At 39.5% G+C, this 16,687-nt stretch overlaps 1 protein-coding gene across 4 annotated transcripts in view; it reads right to left on the minus strand.

The window, feature by feature from the left end:
- LOC143214328 (uncharacterized) overlaps positions 1-16,687 on the minus strand; it is a 404,553-nt gene that overhangs the window by 358,489 nt on the left and 29,377 nt on the right. The gene's annotated exons all lie outside the window — the stretch shown is intronic.

Consider the following 16,687-nt stretch of genomic DNA (forward strand, 5'->3'; position numbering starts at 1 on the left):
TTCGATTATCCGCTCCTCTCTCTTCCAATTACCTCAGATAATCGGAATTCTTTGCAGCTTTCAGAGAACGATTTCGGCGTGTAAGTGGCAACTCGAGGAAACGTTAAAGGAACGAGTAACATTCAATATTCCAGACCAGATTACATTAATACAAATTACCGGGTGTTTTAAATATCGCACAGCAGCCTTGGCCCGATGCTTCACGTCGTCTGATAACCGGCCGGTTCATTTAATTGGGCAGTATCGGACCAATTATATTTATCACTTTATTCATAACGGAGGAGCGGGAACGAAAGTACTGTCGGGCTGATAGAAATTGTAATAACTCGGCTGCGGATGTTTATGCCTTTCGGACTTATTCAAGAAGCCCAGACAATTTACATGTCACACTTAATATTCAAACTTTTGAAAATTTTTATTCTTGTCCGTGTATAATTCCCTTTTTGATACAGGTTTTAAAATAACAATGATGTTAATTGAAACATTTTATTGTATAAGTGAATTGACGCATCAATTTATCATTTAACGAACCCATCTGCGATCGGGAAACTTTGATTGATCTGACTTCTGAAAACTTTTATTCTTTGTCTGTTTAATGCCCCTTTTCATACAGGATTTAAAATAACGATGATATTAATTGAAACATTTTATTGTAAGCAAATAGATGCAAAAATCAATGTTTAATGCCCTTTGTGCTACAGCTTGTGAAATAACAATTATATTAATTGAAACATTTTATTGTAAGCAAATAGATGCAAAAATCAATGTTTAATGCCCTTTGTGCTACAGCTTGTGAAATAACAATTATATTAATTGAAACATTTTATTGTAAGCAAATAGATGCATACGTTTATTATTTACGAACCCATCTACGATGAGGAAATTTGATTTGATTACTCTTTCATCAGTGTCCATTAACGTCAAAAGTGGTACTACCTCACCTGCAACAGAAATATTAAAACAATATTAATGACACGGATACAAACTGGCAGTTAATAACGCAGAACGTACGTTTCGAACGGGATTGCTGGATCGTGTATTTCAGAAATGTCCTGAGTTAATTAAGATTCTTTGTTCAATGTATTCGCTTTATAGCTGGATTTTCGTCTACGGCAAAGCAAGTGTTCCTTTTTGCGCGGAAGAAAATGCGGGCAAAAAGAAGAGTGGCCAGGAAAATGTGAACTGTACAACCGAAGCGTGTCTGACACATAAAAAGAAACAGATTTTTCGCTAATCCTCTAATTACTGTGACGTAGCTGTCGTACCTCTCTGATGTGGATACTCAAAACGTTCTATACTCGTTAAATATTAAATAACTTCCATGCTAATATGCTAAATATGGTAAAGCCCTTCAAAAGATCGAGATATAATTACGTCGCATGAAGGGAGAATTTATATTCAGAGACGTTCACCTAATTCGAAAATTCGTCGGGCATGCGTATTAGTGGAAACACGGGACACATCATATCTCTCCGCGCATAATTCACTGATTTGAGTTACAGCAAAGATTAACGGTAGTATGGTAATGTCACGTTATTACAGGAAGCAGATTACATCGCGTCATTAATACATAGTTAGATGTAACGAGTAATAAATAATGTTTCATTTTACGTTCACAGTCAATTTTTAAAGAGAAATCACTGCGGCAGCGATTTTATCGCGCTCTTTGTGACAAATTGCGCTAATATTTAATGCTAATATGCGCGTACCATACCGTGATTATATTCATTTTCTTTTAATTGTAACGGGAACACATGAAACATTTTGATTTTAAACTTTACTTCTCGCAATTTAAAAGATATACAAGTACGATGTAAAGACCAATAAAATATAATACAATTTATATGTGATATAAATTAATAATAATCTATTCTAATTTGACAACGGTCCACTACAGAGAGACAAAAGTGGTAAATATTCAATACATATTTAATCATTCACGACCAGCATCACATTCAGCTTTAAAATGCACGTTTTATTAACTTTAACAAATCCTCGATATCAGGCATCGAGCTACCAGCTTATGCAAAAACTATCGCACGATAGATATATGTATCATAGCAGCTTTGACATGCATACAAAATTCATTCACCCATCTGCATAAATTTCTCTTATCTTGGATGCGACAGAGATCACATGACTCTTTAACATAATGCCACCAGGGGATCGGGAAAAATTCGTTCGTTTACCTAATTAAGGATATTTCACCAGCTTCTACTGAAATCATTCAAATCTCCTGAAATTTCGAATGTTTGTTAATTCGGATATCTCCGGGACTAATGCACAGTTTAATTTTAGCAAAATTTTCACATTTTTGGATAAACTGAAATTGTCCGGTCCGTGGAAACGGGTCAGATCGGCGAATAAGAAAATCGCGGTACAAAATGTAGCTCCCGGCAAAAACAGATACGATACTTTTTACAGGAGATTATTGCTGCATTCGACTTTTCTTCTACCCGGCAATTACGCGCATCGTTTAATTTCTTGCAAGAGTTTTTAGCGCCACCGGTCGCGTTGCCCGAAAGACGTTGTTCAAAGTTTTCGTTTCGGACCCGATTTGCTTTCCGTTCGATTCGGACGTTTGTTTAAACAGGGGAAATTAGATCGGGAGCACATTAAAACGATACCCATCTTCGCGGAACTAGTGCCGCGAACTTTCGTATCGGAAAAAAAATATTCTTATGGCAAATCGATGGAACGGTCGCGACCCAATCTAAAAGTTGAAATGATCGCGGGAGGATAGCATGCTGCAATCTTGCCAGTAAATACTTGCGTGATCATCGACTCTTCTAAAGAGCGCCAAAGTTTCTACAGGGTGTCCCAAAAATCTACTTCCTCGAAGGGGCTGATTCTTGAGTAGACCGGATCGAAAAAACATCTTTTTCGAAATCAAAAACGCCCCGCACGGCGAAAGTTGTGGTTCGGCGCCCTAATGACCGGATCAAGATCTCAATGTTGTGCGACGATGCCTTCAGGGTGCGCACTGAGCACGAAATTTGAAAATTTAGAGAAAATATCGACATTTTTAATAATATCAAAAATCGAAGTACAGTGGTACATCGGTACACGACCTTAATCCGTTCCTGATGTTTGGACTTGTACCGAATAAGAAGTATACCAAATCAACCGGTCCCATAAGAAGTAATGTAAAAATGATTATACCGTTCTCATGTAAACAAAACTCCTATTGATATTATATCTACATTAATAGAGCTGTAAAATAATTTAAACACTGTTTAAACACATAAATAAAAAAAGAGATTTTATTATAGATTTTTAAGTTTAAACTCTGCTTAATGCTTAAATACGAAAAGAGAAAAATGATGTTCTATTCTATGGAAGAAGAGCCCTTGCAATAAAACCTGACATTCTGATGTTTTTGCTTCTTCCGTCTCCTGTCGCTTTTCACTAGGCTCAGCTGGTTTGGCAGTCCTTACTTGTATGATCAGTCAGTTAATAAGACATCAACTCCGGATATAATTGATTATTAAATTAATTTTTCCTCTGAGATAATTATTATTGAAATGACGCGATATTTACACAAAATATATATGTCGTATTCCGAGAAAAATTTGTCACGTCCAAACAGGACGTATTCCGAATTAAACGTACTCCAAAGCAGACGTATACCGAGGTACCGCTGTATATTCTGTTATAGGTAGTTGTAGATAGAAAATGTTGTTTGAAATGACCTGAGGAATCATCCTCGACTACGGATTAGATACGTTCATTAGAAAAATGAGTAGCTATTAATTTGAAATAATAAAAAGATAGAAATCAATCGATATGTCACTCTGGATCTTCCCAAGAAATTCTGAAGCGTGTCTTGCTTCTTGCAGCGGATGCAGACAATTTTTATTCAGTGTAAAGATCCGCAGCCGCCCACTCGTAGCTATTACGAATCGTTGACCGTCTATATTTTAAGTGCAATCATTCAGAAGTATTAACAGCATCGCCGAGAGATTTCATAACCAATATCGTCCGGTTGTATCATGTCGGGAACGCTATCATTTGCTATTCGAAAACCAATTTTCTCCGTATAAAAGGAAGAACCGCACACTTTATTGCTACGCTCGCTCTGGAGCGCCGAAGACATTCAGGAAGGTCTGCCGTGGAATAAAACACGCGGCAACGATAAGTTTCATGGTAACCTGTCAATAGCAAGATCACAAGAACCCAGTTGTTACCAAGAAAATACATGGCAGCATAGTCGAACACAAATATTATTCGCTGCAGAAAGATGGAGATCTCGGTGTTCTGTCTGCCTTGGTGCTCTTTGCGTTGCAGCGGGAGTGTGCATGTTTGTTCACCGGTTAATGAACACATTCCGAAAATTGAAAACAAATACGAAATAACGATGTAAAAAATTCCCACGTACGTGATACTCTGCACACGCTTTGCAGTTTAAGGAAAAATAGATTTTACACAGGGTCTTCATAAAATCTTCATAAAATTCGTAGAATAATAAAATTGTTCCCCATCCACCTCGATTTCCACGTACAGCTTGTCAAATCTAGCTGTGCGGCTGACCAAAACATAGGAATCGGCAAACAAATACAAAGATTTGACAAGCTGTATATCGAATTTGAATATTTGCTGTACGCGCAAGCAACTCGATAATAATCAGCTGTTTATTGCTCGCCGATTCGACTTATTGGAAAATTGCTAGAATTTATTGCATTCTATGACCTGCAGAATTCAATGAGCGATTTTAATAAAGTTCGTCCCTTTGTGAACGTTATTCTGTCTACAATAAAACGCCTATCGCGTAAAATGAAATATCAATAAAAGAACTTAATAAAACCTGTGCAAAGACTAATATATGTGTAATGAATATGACAATAAATGCAGACATATTGACAAATTTATTTTCGGTAAATAAAAAGGAGAAGGAGAGAAAATGCGAAATATTTTACGACGAACGACGCATGGCTTACGTTTTCTTCGGGTATCGCTTTATCTGGTCCAACAATGATTGTTCGACTAACCAATACATTGTGCATGTCTTTTATTCAAGTGACTACGATACCTTTATTATCGAGCTGTTTTGATCCTCGGAGAAATAAGGAGAACAATTAATGTTTGTCGTTGCGTGCTCACAGGCAACGGTACACGTTACAATTGAGAGGCAGCGCAGAACAACATTCGAAAGAGATTTATTGCCAGCAACGGTAAACCCAGCTGCCTGTAAACCTTCGCTTCGACTCGAAAATAGTGGAACCTCGCCGCTGCGTAGCTATCGTCGTTCTCATTTTTCTCCCTGTCTCCTCGTTCTTTTGTCGGGGGATGAAGAGTCGGTTTTCAAAACTCGCCGAACATTTTTTCCCCCGTGTTATGAGATGTCAATCAGTTCAAAACCTTTCAGAATTCGTTAAATCCCGCGATTCGATATCAAGCTTAACCCTTATTTACACTCGGATCTATTTTAACTCGAAAATTACACATTTCTTCCGACCTAGAATAATTCCATTGCATTTGGTTTTTTTAATTTTACGGATATGAAATTGATGTAGTACCTAGTACAATTGATTATGGTACAGCAATTTTTGGTGGTAACAATTTTGTTGACAATCTTTAGTGTTTCAATTTTTGAAATTGAACGGGTCATTCAATGAATCAAATTCTGTCGTCACTTTGGCAAAAAATATGTAATTAAAATCGTATATTTTTCGGCAATATTCATTTTCGGTCGACGATATAAAATGTGACGATATTTCCGGAAATAGTAGGACCAATGTACGATTATTTTACAATGAATCCCATTGATCGAAGTCACACTCGCGATTTTAGTTTTTGCTTAGAAAAATACCAACTTTATTACACAGACTGAATATTGGCAGAATACGTGTGGATACGTTGGTTACGCGTAAAAAAATTCCCTGTGGATTTTACAATTAAGCCTCTCTCCAGTTTCACTCTCAATTTGCAAGGTATTAAAAATGCACGGATTCGATTCAACTCGATTGAAAAACAGGAATAAAATTGTGGCGGATGATTTATGAATCGATGCTGTTCATTCAACTCTGCGGATTAAAAAATCCGAATTCAGTCTGCGTGACTGTGTAATCTACACAAAACAGATATTACGGTTTATATCACTTTTACCTCTTTTAACGATTCACAGAAATATAAACAGAAAAAGGAGATTATTAATTTACATTGCTGCGTGTGACGTGTAAATTCACGAGCAATGTTGCTTTTTGTTTTCAAGCACACATTTTTAAAAGTGATTACGCAAAAATCACGCTTGTTTACTTTATTAATGATCTCTCATAAGAAAGCGTTAAAAATCCGAATAAACTGAACAAAGCTGAACGATACGAATTAATCGCGAAGGCAGCGGAAGCGCCGGAACTCTGGCTAATAAAAGCGCGATTGTTCATAAAAGAAGGAAATAAATGCAGGTTATGTGCGGTAATGAACGTGAATCGCGTGGAGACAATCGAAACGTTCATGAATAACAAAATGGAACAACATTCCTCGCATTCTACTCACGCAACTGTCCCAATTAACTCCTATATAAATCCACCCTCCACCACCGACACTCCCCTCTCTTACTGTTCTGTCTACGTGTCGTTTGATCCAACATCGGCAAATATAAATTTATTTCGAGTTGCGTGGAGATCGATGAAAACGGAATTTTTTATAAGTAGAGGCTCGTTAGTCACGGGCCGTTTTCACCAGCGCGGCGGCGCTACGTCAATGTTATTTCCCGATCGATGTTCTCGATACTGTGGCCGGATTTTTAAACCACCCCCCGAATCTGCGGGAATTAATTAGAGACCAGCAGGTGGGTCCCTGTAAACATCGGGGGCGTAATATTTCTCCCCTTCACGACCGATTCTCCTGGCCACCGAAGCGAACGGAATATTATCTTTTTCTCTGTCTCTCTCCCTCGCGATGCCAGATATGATATGAAAATTCATGGAGGGATTATTTCCGCGGCGGCGCGATATAACGACCATTCCGGCGCATATTTTCCGCGTGGAAAACAATGGATCACGTCTTTTCCTTCACGAGATGCTTGGAACATGATTATCAATAGCGCATGGTGCTCCAGATCGAAGAATTTAATGACGTATTCTCGGAAAGTCGGCTCTCTTTCTCGAATCGTTATTTCATCTTTACTGCTTTCTAACGGCCCGTGGAACTTGAAACTTAAGACGTTCACGCAGTCGAATGAAAGACGATAACCTTTTCAACAAACTTGGGAATTTTGCGTATATCCATACAACTTGGATTTTTGTTAGAAAACATTATTGTATAATATTATAAAGTTACACCAAACTGACCCTAAAATCTTCTCTTGGTGTTCCAATAATATTCCACGAAAATAAATCTCGCGCACACTTTATAAACTGCGTGCGGCCGATCCGTTTATATTTATTTTGTATTCTACGCAATTTCAATTTCAAGTTAAATGAACAATTTGCGAAGCTCGACAAAATAAAATGTCCGACGTAACAAATCGCGTTTCACACAGGAATATCATATTTTTCGGGATATTGAAAGTGTTTACGCCGAAAATACCTGCCAAGTTTCGATGATTGAAGCGTTGGCGTTTTGATAGACTTTTTCGTCGCGAATTTTTAATTTGAAATGGATTTCAGTCCATTTGATGGACTGGTCGCCATCGAGAGCAGATGCTAATTTCGCGATAAATGTCTTTCTGTTTGGAACAAAGGGGACAAAAAGCAACCTGATTTAGCACTTTCCACTTTAGAGGCTGATTTTATTATTAGAAGATCAATAAAATGAAATTGTATAAAAGCCATTTTTACCACCGTACGCTCGTGCAAGCATCGTAAGACACCGCATACACTTTAATTATATTTATTACATCTATGTGCTCTCATTAGGCTTCTGTACGGTATAATCTGATAGGCAAACTGCGACAGTTTCTGCAGAGTAGCCCATTTACAAACAAACTTATCTAATAAAATGAAGCTGGGTTAAACTTTGCTTTACCGGACTCAAAATTTGTGCCTTTCTCTTACAAATTATGATGCATTTGGTATGTAATCCAGTAGATTTGTACCCGGGGCGGCTGCAGATCGAAGTTTCGATCCTGTAGGATCCATGGTTCGGGAGTTATGCTTGCTTAAAGTTCAGCAATCTGCAGTGTTTTTGACAGGTAAGGGCGCCGCCATATTGGTTTGTAGTGACGACCGCGAGCCGCTTACCGAGCAGAATAATTAATTGGTAAGCGGCTCGCGGTCGTCACTACAAACAAATATGGCAGCGCCCTTACCTGCCAAAAACACTGCAGATCGCTCAACTTTATTCAAGCATAACTCCTGAACCATTGATCCTACAGGATCGAAACTTCGATCTGCAACCGCTCCGGCTACAAATCTACTGGATTACATACCAAATATATCATAATTTATAGGAGAAAGGCACAAATCTTGAATCCGGTAAAGTAAAGAGCAGCCTTAAACTGTGTTACAAACGCATTACATCTGTCATTTTGCAATTTTCTTCTTTATTGTCAGAACGGGACAAATGACAGTAAATTTACCACAGTCAGACGACAGATTCTTTATTTTACAATTATCGAAATGTTTGTTAGTGTACGACAGGGTAGGTCGACGCGACTAACGACAAACTAGAAATAGAGGAACGAACCACTGGCTTCATCGAGCTAATTTCGAGGAAGAAAGTAGACGATTAACATTTCTCCCGTTAAACCATCCTTCCGACCAGAAAAAAAAAAATAAAACTGATGTAATGGAGGGATTGTCGCGGCCAGAGCCGCTTCCATTTTAAAAGCTTCTGTAAATAAGCTCGAGTTAACTCGAGTCGGAAGGTGTGCCGGTGGGATGCTTTGTGCTCAAAAGAATGCGTACGCTTCGTATGACGAGCAACGTCAAAAAAATTAATTAACGCCGCGGCCGGAAGTCGTCGGCCCAGCCAAACAGCGCAAAATTCCATGTCGATAATGCAATTAATTTTTTGCTCCGGTGCTCTCTCCCTCTTTCTGTTTGGGTCGAGACGTCGGGTGTGTTCCTTTGACTTTTAACACGTTTGGAAAATAGGGCGGGCAACGCGTCGACGTGGGCGATAAATCTGCACGGAACTCGCATAAATCATCGCAATATTTCGCGCACGTATGCGATGAACTTAAACGAGATTTCCACCGCCCTCTTTTTTCCTCCCGCGGGGAAGTAAATCTTCGAAAATGGAAAAAAGCTCGATTTCTACGATTCGTTCCCGTAGACATTCGTCGTTCCCTCCGTTTCTCCTCAACTACCCTTGCAACACAGGGGGTGGATCTCTCTCTCTCTCTCTCTCTCTCTCTCTCTCTCTCTCTCTCTCTTGCACTCGTCTCGGAAAGAAGAGTGGGGATTTGAAAGTTTGAGGAAGTAGCAACGACGGTTACTCGAAGCTAAGACGTTCCCGCGAAAAAGAGAAACAGGACATGATGGAAGGAAATATTGATGTGCTAGCACTAATGCTGACTTACGTCATTGAGACGGAAGTAATCTCTCCGGGAACGCGTTGCCAAGTCGCATCCGATTCGGATAGTCGGTCACGGTCCCACTGAAAATCGTCAACGAAAATCCCACCGACGTTCTCACTGCAGCTTAACTAAATTAGTCGACGTTTTATCATCCCTTCACGCCTCTTCAACTCTCACAACTATTATAAATCTCTGAATACAATGCGTCATTATATTTAACCCTTTGCGGACGAGAACACCTTCTACTTCATTTATAACGTAAGATAGGTACACCGTATGTAAATGAATTTTGTTTGTCAAGAAAATGATGCAACAAAGCGACCAGAATTCTCTTATAAATGTTTGAATACAATGCGTCATTATATTTAACACTTTGCGGACGAGAACACTTTCTACTTCATTTATAACGTAAGGCAGGTACACGGTATGTGAATGAATTTTGTTTGTCAAGAAAATGATGCAACAAAGCGACCAAAATTCTCTTATAAATGTTTGAATACAATGCGTCATTATATTTAACCCTTTGCGGACGAGAACACCTTCTACTTCATTTATAACGTAAGGTAAAAGATAGGTACACCGTATGTAAATGAATTTTGTTTGTCAAGAAAATGATGCAACAAAGCGACCGAATCGATGATAAATTATTTGAAGATGCAAAAAGCGCGCACAAGTTGCATCGCGTACTTTCGGTGCAAACTGGTTCTACGACCGGACAATATCGATAAGAAATCGAATCCTGCAATCGCAGGGAGGGTAACTGACCGTTACCGGAACTTTTGAGTCCCGCTAACGATCCTCTCTTTTTTTCCGTTGTATCGGATCCGAAGGGGCTATTGTGATCCAGTGATAGGTCGGGCAAAGGCAGCAGCATCATAAAGTGGACATCATTGGTTTCGCATTCAGGATTTTCCGCACAGTGAAAACCAACGGACGTACCTATGCGTGCGCACGTTAAAGTTAGATCGAACGTGTGCTCCCGAGCCACGTGATATCGTCTATGGAAATGTACGCCGGGATATGCTCGAATTAGTCAAACATGTATACGACTAAAATACAAATGATTAACCGCCGGGAACATTCCTAATCAGTTCGACCAACGGTGTTACTAATACTTCTTTGATTAGTTTTACATAAACTGCACAGTAAGTGAAACAGGAATAATGCATACATCTTGTTCAATATGCAATACTTTTTTTTCTTGCATGTTGCATTCGTTTACGAATGATGTTCGAATGTGTTGAGGCTACAGATATTACAAAAATTCATTTCGCAGTGCGATTGTTCTTTCTTTTAAACATTTCCAGCAAGAATTCCATTCCCAAAGGAACAGCTTTTGCAGATATTCAATCGAACGAAGAAATTTCTCAGTCAAACAGCACTTTGTATCATTATTTCCACTAGATAGGTCTCCGCGCGCGTCGCATACAATTCCCTAGAACGGCGGAGTGTATCGAACAATCGAATGAAACGAGCCAGCCCCCCATAAAATTTGATACCGCCATCTTTCATTACAATTTCTCGGTTGAATGAAATTGAAATTTCAAAGAAGTCATCCTCCTCGTTATTTTGTCCCATTACACGACCGGCATTGCCGTACAAAATGCAGGTCCACGGTGCGCACGAAGCGTATTCCGTAAGAAAAATCGCGCGGAAACAATGAACGGAAAATTGCGATCTGTGCAATGGCCGCCGGGTGTAACGCATACGCCGGACAAAACAGAGAGCGAATCAACTAAACACGAGCCGGTCTACTCGATTGCATGCTACTGTCTCCCGTTTCAAAGAACATCGGCGTTCTTAATTGAACAATAAAAACGAGCGCGTTCCCGCGTTTAACACCAACTGTATTTGCAACTAGTACGCTTCGATACCTCGCACAGTTACCACTTCGTTTGCCCGGACTAATTTTTTCCTCCTTCGATCAGTATTTCTCGTTTTGTAGCGCCTTTGACGAAGTTCTGGAGAAATGTTCGCCTAAGTGTCTGGAAACGCATAATTCATACCCTGCGGATCCGCGATATTCGCTCGAGGGCCTTAAGAAGTTTGCATTCTAGCTGCGCGTACATTAACGTTAATTCTAATCCGGTGCATTCGGTTAAACAAATGTTTCTGACAATTAGCTTGAACTGCTCCTCAATCGTAAATACAGGGTGACAAGAAATAACGGAGTTAATCATTTCTTATTATAATTCTGTCAAATTGGCGAATTTTGAAAAACCAAATAATAACAACCATAACATGGCCCTTTAGTATTCATATATTTAAGAAGTTACGAAATGGCCACCCTTTGCGCCGATACAGAGGCTCAAACGTGTCTTGAAATTTTCGGCAATGGGCCGCAGCTCTTCTGGCGTCATTCGGTCCCACTCCCGGTACAGAGATTTTTTCAATGACTCAAAATTTTTATGGGACCGAGCACAGGCCCTGGCCTCCAAAATCGAGCACACGCTGTAGTCCATCGAGTTGAGATTCGGTGAGTACGGCGGCCATTCCACAGATGTGATGAAACCTGGAAAATGGGCTTTGCACCACTCCTGAGTCGTTTTCGCCCTGTGGGCCGGCGCGGAATCCTGCTGTAACGTCCATTCCGGATCGCCGAGGTGCTGTTGTGCCCACAGAATTACGACGGCTTCGAGAATGTCCCGTCGATACACTTCTTGGTTGATTTTGACCCCTTGATCCACGAAAACCGTAGCAAATCCCATTTTCCAGGTTTCATCACATCTACGGAATGGCTGCCGTACTCACCGGATCTCAACTCTGTGAACTCCAGCGTTTGGTCGATTTTGGAGGCCAGGGCCTGTGCTCAGCCCCATAAAAATTTCGAGTCGCGGAAAAAATCTCTGCGCCGGGTGTGGGACCGAATGACGACAGAAGAGCTGCAGCCCATAGACGAAAATTTCAAAACACGTTTCAGCCTCTGAATCGGCTCAAAGGGTGGCCACTTCGAAACTTCTTAAATATATGAATACTACAGGTCTATGTTATGGTTGTTATCATTTGGTTTTTCAAAATTCGTCGATTTCACAAGAATTATAATAAGAAATGTTTAACTCCGTTATTTCTTGTCACCCTGTACTACCTTCCCTTGATAAATTAATCTTTTCATTGTTAACTTCCTCAAAAAAAATAATTCGTTACAAAATAAAAAATTGAAACCAGTCTAAATGATGACGTTAGTTCGATCGAAACTCAAGGGATCGTGCAGGGTGATCGATAACACGCAAGAATATAAAAATAGTAGAAAGCAGTACGTCGGAGCACAAGGAACGGAAGAATTTCGTGTTATTTCAAGAAAAGATTTCATATGATAAGTGTGCGTATGAACCACGTTTTATCATTTTTATGTGCCAGAATCATCTCGGGAGACATGTTTAAATTTTACGAACCGCTCCGGAACAGACGTTGTAAGAGTAGAGATGGCTCCTACTTCTCTTGTAAAACTAAACCAAACTGACGGAGCTATTTTTTATACGCAGGTTTTATTATCAAGAGAGAGAACGTCTCTTGATAAAGGCGAGTACTAAAGGTGAACTTCGCAGACGACCGTAGCCTCATAAAAACGTGAAAATTGTCTTCTCGTTACGAGAAACCATTATCTAGGCGTTTAAAAATTTCATACCTGGATCACGTTTGGAAAAATCTTTTGTCCGAAGGGAGAAACAACTTCAAGAGACTACAGTTACCGTGAACAGAGAGAGAGACACGGGACTGAAATATTCATAAACTGCGCAAAATTCTTTCGAAGAATTTAAACAATGTTGTATAAGCGACCGCGCCGCGGCGGTCAAAGCGTTAGAAAATTTTTCGGCGAGAAAGTAGCCCGCGTGGCATAAAGGGAGGCGCGCGCGCGCGAATGGCCAAGGCCAAATAAAAGTTAAAAAAAGACTGTAGCGGGAACAACAAATCGTATCGATCGGGAGTTGATGCAATTATTAGAAGTAATACATTGTTAACAGAAGGTCGTCCCTTGAAAGTTGAAGTGGCCGTGATTGTGTGTCTGTGTGTGCGAGAGTACAGCTTCCTCCCGTACCCTTTTTGCCGGGTGCAACGGCTGCGTCAAAGTCAGAGGGTGGCGGAGGATTAACGTACTCCATTATCGGGTATTTTCCACGTACATAACTTTTTTTCCTCCCTCGAAAGCGTCGCGTCAGAACATTTCGACGTGGCCTAAACTCTTGACAATCGACCGTGGTTTTATTGCGACCGTGATTATTATGTCCGTTCGCTCTCGGCTGAACCCGACATAATTGCTACACCAGTACAATGAAGATAGAGACCAGTCAATAAATAAGCCGGCTATGAGGCATTGCGGATCCTACTCGAGGAATTGGAAATCGCCATGAGAGATAGGCACGATCGTTCTTCGATCCGATCCGATGAAAACAAGAAGAAATCGGGGATCGGTTTTATAAATTCACGAAATGGACACTTTAACACGGAGATGGACGGCTCGGAAAGTGGGCCAGCCTGTGGCAAACCAATATTGAAAAATCTATTGCGGCAACCGACCATGTGCTTCGGTCAGCAGAATCTTTATACGAAAAAATTTGCTTTGACACGGACTTGCCGGCGATCTTTAACACGTCCACGGTTTCATATCGGTGGCTTTATTGTTCGCTGAAATTTTGTACAACTTTTGAATATGGATTTTTGATTTTTCACCTGCTAGAACAAAATCGAAATTTGTTGGAAAATCCGTTGCTGAAGAGATTTAAAGATTTCTAATATAATAGGAAACTGTTGGAAGGAAAGTGGGAAAAATTCGCAGTGCAGAGGGTTCGAGCAGAACGCTTAGGACAACAGGGATTCGAATTTCGCAATGTGCTCGGCTCACGTGCTGCCCTATTCGAGTCGGCGGAAGAGTCTCGGGCCCCGGGTAAAATTACTTTCGCATTATTCCCTGGAAGACTGAATTACACCGCGTATACGACGCGCCACCGTAATACCACCTTAGTTGACATTAGGTTAACCTACAATTGTTCGGACAACAACCCACTTGGGGGATGCGACGCTTGCAACGGTGTGCCGCTCGCTCCCTGTAATGGACACCTGCTAGTCTAACAATAAGACGGGACAGAAACACTTTGGCCGTGGGAAGATAAGTTGCCACGGGTTCGCTAGATTATCAACCAAAAACGATCCAGAACGAGCATGCGCCGACGATAAGTAGGTCGTTCGAAAAGCCTTCTCGAAGCCGGATATAAGACATTCAAAAGAAAAGATTCCATCTAAGTTCTCTATGGTTCTCGTGAGTTATAGTTTCCGCACAACGCATTTTACAGAATTAATAAGTCATTTGATAATGAAAGTCAATTTTTTTAAATGAGGTTTAGTAATAACAAATTTAACCAATGCATCTCTCTACGAAAAACGAAATTACTTTCTGAGCGTCCTAATATATTCTTGTGCGTCTGGGTAAAGAAGGCTGATTCGTGCAAGATTTTATACTGATGATGATGAGAAAAATGAATCAGCATCAGGATTTCCGTAAATTTTGTTGGGCGATGCTTTGAAGCAGGACATTACGGACCGAGGCCGATGAATATTTACGCGTTCGTAAATAGCGCAACGGTACACAGTATTGTTTAACACGATCAATTATTCGATGAATGCATATTCAATGCTGATTCAATATCGAGCCAACAGCAATGATGCAGCGATAAACTGCCGGAACAGGGAAGAACGAGCAGCCAAGAGAACCGTGCAAGAAAACGCGGAAGATTACACGCGAGAATTGAAGTTTTACTATGTCTCTCCGAAGAATCGTGATGTCCCTGTTCTCGTACTCTCGTTTCATGCTACCCTGCAAAACCACCCCTTTGCCGGACCGGTGTATGCATGTCGTGCGAGTTCATGCGGCACGACTGACTATGATATCGCATCTTTCTGTACACGCGAACGCGTATGCCGACTTTACTGCCACCATTTATGTATACAACGCCATTATCGTGTATTTTAAGCCCACATCTCTTCGAACCTCTCGTCTCATTTACACACACCGGCCGAAGTAATGGAACAATGAAAATCATATCTGCCACTCACGTTTACACGTGGCTAATGCAGATTAATTTCCCGCGATTCTTTCTACGCGAATATCACAAGTTCCTTCAACGACTTCCAAATTGAGTTATACACCAAGAATATACACCAAATCAAGACTTATTGACATCGCGAGTGTCACGTCGCGTCGACCAGAAATGTGAGAGGGCATTTGTTCAGATTTTTAAATGAATTTGAGCATAAGGTTAAGCTCTGTGAAATGCTGTAAAAGGTAAAAGACTGTTCTTGGAAATATTGCTGAACTAACTAATTTCGTTCGATAAATCACTTCGCTTTATGAAATTGAATAAAAGCTAAATATGTTTAGCTTGTTTACAGAGTTGTGCAGAATTACAATTGAATTACTCCAGGAATTATAATTACCAAGTAATTGAATTACATTGTAATTCAGTTATATTGTAATTTACAATTCAGATCTTCATTCAATTAAATTACAATGTAATTCATACTTGCAATTGGAGTACAATTATAAAATACTTTGTAATTAAATTACAATAATTACGAATTTCGACGTAATTAAATTAAAGAACAATAAAGTAATAGGTAAGAAGACGTTGAAAAATCCATGTGAAGGTTTCAAACAGAAGGAATTTATTATTTATTTTATAATATCTGAACAGAAATAACTTCTGCGTTACACATTTTTTAAATTTCAATCATAAACATTTCAACCATAAGACGAGGAATAGAAACTACGCCGCACAGACAGCAAACATAAATACATGAAAGAAAAACATAAAAATATATCGCACTTCTTCAAAGTTCTGGGCTATAATTTGGAGAGATGTATTTAATTATATTGTATTTCAATTACATATCTGTTTAAAATACTTGGTGATTGAATTAATTGAAAGGTTTTGAATTATGTAATTCAGTTGCAACGTAATTGAATTACTATATAATTGAAATACAATGTAATTCAATTGCGTAATTGAAAACATAAAGGAAAACGTTCAGAGGCTAAGAGAATCGTAATTTTCGATTGAACATAAGTGTGACCATAATTATGAAAGTGGTCTAACAATAAGTCAAAATTTTAAAGAAGAATAAGTTTATCAGTTATTTCACATCACAGTATTTTAAACTAAATTAATTCAATGTCATTTTTACGATATTAAAAAATGCTTGTTATTTCAACATTACAAAGAATTCATTTAG

The sequence above is a fragment of the Lasioglossum baleicum genome, chromosome 12 (genome assembly GCF_051020765.1).
Source record: "Lasioglossum baleicum chromosome 12, iyLasBale1, whole genome shotgun sequence".
Classification (NCBI taxonomy): Eukaryota; Metazoa; Arthropoda; class Insecta; order Hymenoptera; family Halictidae; genus Lasioglossum; species Lasioglossum baleicum.